Here is a 7,755-nt window from a genome sequence, read left to right as displayed (position 1 = left end):
ACAGGCTTGTGGCAATAAGTTCCTACTGCCAATTAGGAATATAAAAGAATTAACTGTATTATCAAGATCAAAGAAATATTAGAGCCACTTATCTGCATACCCTCAATCCCAAGGTTTTGCTCTATTTTAATTTTCTCACCTTTTTCCTGCTAAGTAAAGACAGTGAGATATTAGCTCATATTTTTAAAAAAAAGATATAGTAACTATGACATGAAAGTTAGATCAATGTAGCTGTAGGGACCCGGAGCATACAGACCTCGGTGGCTTCACTCTTACCTCGGTGTCTGCTGCACCCTCCGCTTCCTCTCCTAGGCCACGATACCCAGCGGCTAGAAATTCACCATGTCTATTCTCAAGGTCCATGCCATGGAGATCTTTGACTCTCCTGGGAATCCCACTGTTGAGGTTGATCTCTTCACCTCAAAAAGTCTCTTCAGAGCTGCTGTGCCCAGTGATGCTTCAACTGGTATCTAGGAGGCCCTAGAGCTCCGGGACAATGATAAGACTCGCTACATGGGGAAGGGTATCTCAAAGGCTGTTGAGCACATGGTTAAAACTATTGCGCCTGCCCTGGTTAGCAAGAAACTGAACGTCACAGAACAAGAGAAGATTGACAAACTGCTGATCGAGATGGATGGAACAGAAAATAAATCCAAGTTTGGTGCAAACGCCATTCTGGGGGTGTCCCTCGCCGTCTGCAAAGCCAGTGCCGTTGAGAAGGGGGTTCCCCTGTACCGCCACATCGCTGACTTGGCTGGCAACTCTGAAGTCATCCTTCCAATCCCGGCTTTCAATGTCATCAATGGCGGTTCTCATGCCGGCAACAAGCTGGCCATGCAGGAGTTCATGATCCTCCCAGTTGGTGCAGCAAACTTCAGGGAAGCCATGCGCATTGGAGCCGAGGTTTACCACAACCTGAAGAATGTCATCAGGAAGAAATACGGGAAAGATGCCACCAATGTGGGGGATGAGCACGAAGTATCTGAAAGATGTCACTTTACAGAAACAGTGTGTACCATTCTGACATTACAATGGTGGAGTTGGCAGGTGTGCCCAGGCCAAGCAGTGGGGCTGGACACAAGGTCCGTGGCCCAAAAAGAGTGCTGAATTTTTGCTGCACATGCTTAAAAATGCAGAGAGTAATGCTGAACTTAAGGGTTTAGATGTAGATTCTCTGGTCATTGAGCACATCCAAGTGAACAAAGCACCTAAGATGCGCTGACGGACCTACAGAGCTCATGGTCGGATTAACCCATACAAGAGCTCTCCCTGCCACATTGAGATGATTCTTACTGAAAAGGAACAGACTGTTCCTAAACCAGAAGAGGAGGTTGCCCAGAAGAAAAAGATATCCCAGAAGAAACTGAAGAAACAAAAATTTATGGCACAGGAGTAAATTCAGCATTAAAATAAATGTAATTAGAAGAAGAAAAAAAAAGAAAGTTAGATCAATGATAAAGATTTACAGTCTAAGGTTTACTCTCATTTTCAATAGTTCCCCCAAACTAAAGGTGATAAAAATACATTTTATGTAATCACATTAGCTCATCAATCACCTAAAGGCCTGGCTGTTGACCCTTCACCTTTCCCAATGGGACTGAGGAAGTCAATCAACTGATAAAATAAAGTCTCCATCAGACTTTAAAAAGAAAAAACCCTTTTTAATGATTATGAAAAATATATATGTGAGATTCAGGTTAACTTCCCAAAATTTACATCGAGAAAAGAATCAAGAACATTCACTATACCAAAAAAAAAAAAAATGGGATTTTTGCAATCTCTTTTTAAAAGTGAAAGAGAGAGGGAGAATAGATTTTAATGAGCTTCCCTGTTCACCTTGATTAAATCAGAACTTTAGAGAAAGTAACCTAGCAGAACTTCAGAAATGTGAAGTTCAAGTTCAACTAATGAAGGAACAAAGACTTTAATTTTAGCTGAATGATCTTCCCATGTCTGTGTCAGTTTCACACTCTATTAGATCCTCTGGAACAAAAGGCCCAGACCCTCCTACTGGGAATCTTTCTCTGGAGCCCTAGGCACTATTGTTGATTTTATCTTAAAGGGCTTGGGAACACATTTTATAAACATGAAAACAGAGAGCAAGTAAGTGTGAGAAACATCCAGTGAAAGAAGGTCAATGCTGTCAAAGCCCCACTGAATTTCTTTTAAAATGATGTAGGTAGATGCATTTCTGGTTGGTGTGTTTAGTCAGACAGAGGTTTGAAAATGATATTCATTTGTCCCTTTTCTTACATGTGAAAATAATCACAATTTCTCAGGGAAGAATCTCCTGCTGGGTTACCAACTGCTGGGCTCATCCTCTCATACAACCAAATACCTTATTTTCAGTCTGAGACTTGGGGATGCTTTCTTTGGACAAATCAACATTGGCGTCATATATGGAAATTCTCCTTCCTAAGGTTACCCATTGCAAGTGAAACCATGGAATTCCATGACACCTGTAAACCATTTCTCCTCTTCTGACTGGATTTGGCACAGCTAAGCATGGAATCAGAACCAGAAAGCCAGAGACCTACCTGCCAAATGAATGCTATTTCAGGATGTCTTCAATGTTGTTGTTTTCCTTTTAAATAAAAATGAAATGAAATCACATAATAACACCACAATAAATTCTGCACATGCTAAAATATAAAAGAGAGGACATTATTTTTTGACCTTTCAATATATGTGAAACACATTTTGTACTGGAATAAACAACTTGAAAATGTATTATATGCACAAATGGCATGTGAATGGAACAGTTGCTTATGAGACTGGGAAAGAAGAGAAACTCTATTCATTGACAGAGGGCTGCCAAAATTAGATATTAAAAACCCCAAACCTTTCTCAGTTTAAGGAATAAAATTGGTCTCTTAGAGATCCTACTCCTAAATCAAAAGATGAAAATTACCAAGCTTTAGTACACAACCACATGAATAATTCAGCCTATGAAAGCCACTATTATCCAGCATGGAATCGCTAATATGCAATAGGAAGTTTTCTCAGAATCTCAGAGGAGTTCCAGGATTGAATTTCTCATGACAAATAGTGGTTCTGACAAATGAAAATTCTACCATGAAATATAAAGTCGACATTAAACTAACAATCTATTTAGTCAGCAATCATTCAGTAACTATGAACCAGCTGGAAAAGACACACCCAATACAAATCTATATCTGTTCTGTCATCTATTCAGGACATATTTATTGAGGACCTACCACATGCTCAGCACCATGCTGGGAGCTGGGGTATCAGCAAGATAGACATAGTTTTTTTCCCATGGATAGAAATAAAGAGTCCCACTTTCGACTACTGGGCATGCCAAACTATAAGTGATAGCAACCACTCAGATTGAAAAGGTGCTGTTATTGGTGGCAGAATGATAAAACTCTTAGATACAATTCTCTCAAGGCCAAAAAATTGATGGGGTTACATATAGTTAGATATAGATGTTTAAATCTATAGTTAAAAAATTTACATAAAGTCTATGTGAATTGTTTTTGTTTTGTTTTGCTCTTGTTGTTATTATTCTGTTTTCTCTCCTTGTAGATCAAATTATGGGTGGATTGAAGTAGGATTAATGTTACCAGCACAGAATACTGACTCTCATTTAGAGCCTTTGGCAGTGAACTGATCCAGAGAGAGATCACCAGCATCAACATCATCATCATTATCATCAAGAGGCTTGCAAGGCCTACTTTATCAATCTTATTTATTATATCCATGGAACATGTGTTATCACCAAAATGACACCAGGGACTTACAGAACATGTCTCAATTCATATCTCCGTTTACTGAATAGCAAATGGATTAAGTATTTTAGAAATTGCAAATAGGCTAGCAAATGCAGATGGGCTGGGATTATAAGAAAATGTAATAAACTTCTAATAAAACATTTGAGCAAACTCACACATCTGTGGACAGATGGGAGGCATTATGTAATCAAGTCATTGCTATAGCAAGCTCTAACCGCACCCCCCTCCTCTTCAACCCCGCCAACCCATCCCTACCCCCGGCCCCGCCCCACTGCTGCTGTTGGGCCAAGGTTGAGGGTAAAGGGCCTCTGTGAGTTTTCCTTCTCTGTCAGCATCCAGAGAAAGTATTTTTAATCTTTCTAAGATGAACTATTAAAATAGACAGCCTTTGACCCACACCCACAAAAACACACACAAAAAAACTCAAATCCTTGACCCAGGAAGCAAGGTTTCACTGCTTGTATTTGTTTGTTTTTGAAAACATAATATTTCCATGAATACACTTAGCTACTTGCCAGAAGTTTTTGTCTCTGACAATTCCACTAGATGGTAATGTTTGAGGTAGGCTCCTTAATGTAGCTTTGGGGAGTAATTTCCGAAGTGATCAATCAGCTGTAGAAACCACAAAACGGAATGAGAGATAGATTGGGAGTTTTTTAAAGGCTATATTCACCAGACTAAGTGAATAATATGAAATTAACACTTAGAAGTTCTCCTTTTGAAGATAATGTGAATGTGTGTGGGTGTGTATAAATGTTACTGAATTCCAGAGTAACATTAGACTTTTCTCTTTACAACAACTGAGTAACCTTCAACTTGATATTCTGGAATGACTTTCCTCCCTTGATCAAAAGTATATCTCCTGGGGTATCAAACACTTGAGGTGCAAAAATCTGGGGTGAGGCACAGGGGAAAAGAGGAAAAGGAGAAAACACTTCTACAGCATCTGAGAGAGAAGTTGTCACAGAGAACTGAAGCAAGTATATTTTAGAGATGAAACATTGACACAAGCTCTGGAGTCAGCTAAACCAGGATTCAGCCTTATCACTTTTTTGGCCATGTGACCTTATAGTACGTTTTTCTAATTGGTAAAATGGAGACAAAAATACTGTTGCAGTAGGTAGCTAGTCAGGCATGAGCAGGACAGGAGTAGGCTCCCCCATTCTCCAAACACATAACAGAAGTGTCAGGCTACCATCAGGTGATGGTCAGGTGGTTGTCAGCTGTCTCTCTAAAATAGTAATTGGTCACAGCTGGCACCAGAGAAGGCTGTCTCCTAATAGATAGAAAACACCTGAAACTGGTGATCAGCAGCTTCCCAATAAGATCTTAGGAGTTGGGCGAGTGGGCTCAAGCATGTGCACTAAGAGGCAAAATGGTAGGGTTTAACTACCATTTTGGTAAGAGGCAAAATGGTAGGATATATTACTTTCCTCTGGGAATGCTAGACTGGTAAGGGAAGAATGCCTGAAGTGAGCATGCATGCAATTCCAGTAAACACACTGCATATGCAGCCCCTCCCAAGTGCTGACCAGCCACTGTGCATAGCCCACCCCAAGGGAAGAATCAAAGAAGTAAAGCAAGACCCCAGAAGCATGCCAACATACAAAACCCCAAGTCATGCATTTGATCTCTCAAGTCACTCGCTTGGCCCTCTTCCAAGTGTACTTTACTTTCTTTCATTCCTGTTCTAAAGCTTTCTAATAAACTTCCACTCCTACTCTAAAACTTGCCTGTCTTCTTCTGCCTTATACCTCCTCCATCAAATTCTTTCTTCTGAGGAGGCAAGAATTGAGGTTGCTGCAGACCCCCCACGTATATGGATTTGTCCCAATGACAATAGTACCTAAAATAGAGATAAAACTAGCGTTTAAAGTTACTGTAAGGTTTAAATGAAGTATGTATATAAGGCACTTAGAACAATGCCCAGCACATAGTAAGTACTCAATAAATGTTAGTAACAAATATTGTATTTCAGACCAAAGTGCTAAAAAAAAAATCAACTAAAAAACACATTGTTCAACTATTGGGATCCTGAGTTTTAGCAGTAATGACAGCAGAAATCAAAGACCTCAAACTATTTAGTAAATGTATAATAAGTTCTTCAAATTTTCCATTAGAAGCTAGATCATTATCATACACTTACGATTAACTCTCTGAGATTCTTCTGGTCCATCAATGCCAACAAATTGTTAAAATGAAGATCATCACTCAAGAAAAAAAGTGTGTGACTGTCTTCCAGCATGGGAGCCTAAGAACAAGAGATGTAAAGTAGAACTTGACTATCAAATTCTTAGGTTTGAGAAACGATATTTCCAAGATCACAAGTGAAAGGATTTCATAGATGGAAATTGGAATTTCATATGTCAACTCATAGAATATTTTATTATAAAAACTTTAAAGTATACAAATGTGTAGAGAATATCATAATAAACACTGGTATCCCCAGCTTTAAAAATTAAAGCATTATGAGGGCACTCAGAGCTGCCATGCTGAACAAAGGCACTGTTCTTTGAGTAGAAAGTGAATGATCTCCATGGAGGATAACACACTGTATTCTACGTAGTTGGAACCCCACCCCCTACCCCAGGATGGAGCTATGTAGCTTTCCACCTAGACACAACCAAAGAGCTCCAGTAAAAACTTCCTGATATCATTCAGACTCCACAATCCTGAATCTGATTATTATTCCTAGTCCCGTTTCTATACTTTTATTATAGATATATCTATTTGTATGGATTTTCTGTTTTGAACTTATATGAACAGTTATTCTTTATGAATCCCTCTGCAACTCGCTTTTTGTGAACTTGATATTATACTTCTAAAATACATTCCTCTTGATGTCTATAACTTTAGTTCATTCGCTTTAACTGCTGAATTTCATTATTTCAATACTGTATTATTGAAATACTGAATTATTTCAATTCAGTTTTTCATTACATGAATAAATTGGTTTATTTATCCATTCTCCTTTTGATAAAGAATTGGAAGTTGTTTTTCTTTCCACATTTTTTGGATGAGAGCCTTGTATTCAATAAATGTTAGCAATAACGTTTTTGTTTGTTTGTTTTTGTTTTGAGACGGAGTCTTGATCTGTCGCCCAGGCTAGAGTGCAGTGGCGTGATCTTGGCTCATTGTAACTTCTGCCTCCCAGTTTCAAACAATTCTTCTGGCTCAGCCTCCCAAGTAGCTGGAATTACAGGTACACGCCACCACACCTGGCTAATTTTTGTATTTTTAGTAGAGACAGGGTTTCACCATGTTGGCCAGGCTGGTCTCAAACTCCTGACCTCAAGATCCACCCGCCTCAGCATCCCAAAGTACTGGGATTACGGGTGTGAGCCACTGCGCCCAGCCTGTTAGTCATAATATCATGTCTTATTTTGCACTCAGTTCCTTATGAGCAGTATCTACTCTACACTCCTTATGGTGACTTCTGTAAATTGGTATCTAAAAAGCTAAAAGTTGTGTTTATCAAATTCCCTCACAGTAAGAGATCCACATATGATTTTGGTTTGACCAAAGACAAGCATGAAAGGTTTTCAGCCTGAAAATAAGATAGACACTGCACTCCTGCCATTTCTGCTGCTGTGGTTGATAAGCACGATCACAGAGGTATTGATATTGTTGGCAGTAGTCCTAATGTCCACTCACAGGTTTGAGAGGCAAGGCATAGTGTATCCATTTGTCATTGTGAATTGTTGCAGACCTGCTGTGGGTCTGGAACTGGCAGCAGCAGCAACAACTTTCCTAATGATGTGATGGTTTCCTAATTGTAGCAGCTTCCTGCTCATGGTAGTGGGTGGTTTAGGTCTATGGCTGGCAGCTTCCAGATCATAAAAAAGATGGCCTCAGGCCATGCGCTGTGGCTCATGCCTATAATCCCAGCACTTTGTGAGGCCAAGGAGGGCGGGTCACTTGAGGCCAGATTCAAGACCAGCCTCGTCAATATGGTGAAATCCTGTCTCTACTAAAAATACAAAAATTAGTTGGTGTGGTG

The 7,755-nt window shown here is 39.5% G+C and overlaps 1 pseudogene across 1 annotated transcript; it reads left to right on the top strand.

Moving 5' to 3' along the window:
* The first annotated feature begins 212 nt into the window (after nucleotides 1–212).
* LOC126955329 (60S ribosomal protein L17-like) lies at nucleotides 213–1,426 on the top strand (annotated as a pseudogene). The gene has a single exon (XR_007725886.1). The product of XR_007725886.1 is annotated as a 60S ribosomal protein L17-like (transcript).
* Nucleotides 1,427–7,755: the final 6,329 nt, after the last annotated feature.

The sequence above is a fragment of the Macaca thibetana genome, chromosome 5, assembly GCF_024542745.1.
Source record: "Macaca thibetana thibetana isolate TM-01 chromosome 5, ASM2454274v1, whole genome shotgun sequence".
In the NCBI taxonomy this organism is placed as follows: domain Eukaryota; kingdom Metazoa; phylum Chordata; class Mammalia; order Primates; family Cercopithecidae; genus Macaca; species Macaca thibetana.
The sequence above is the reverse complement of the archived record's forward strand: the minus strand, read 5'-3'. Positions and strand labels throughout refer to the sequence as shown.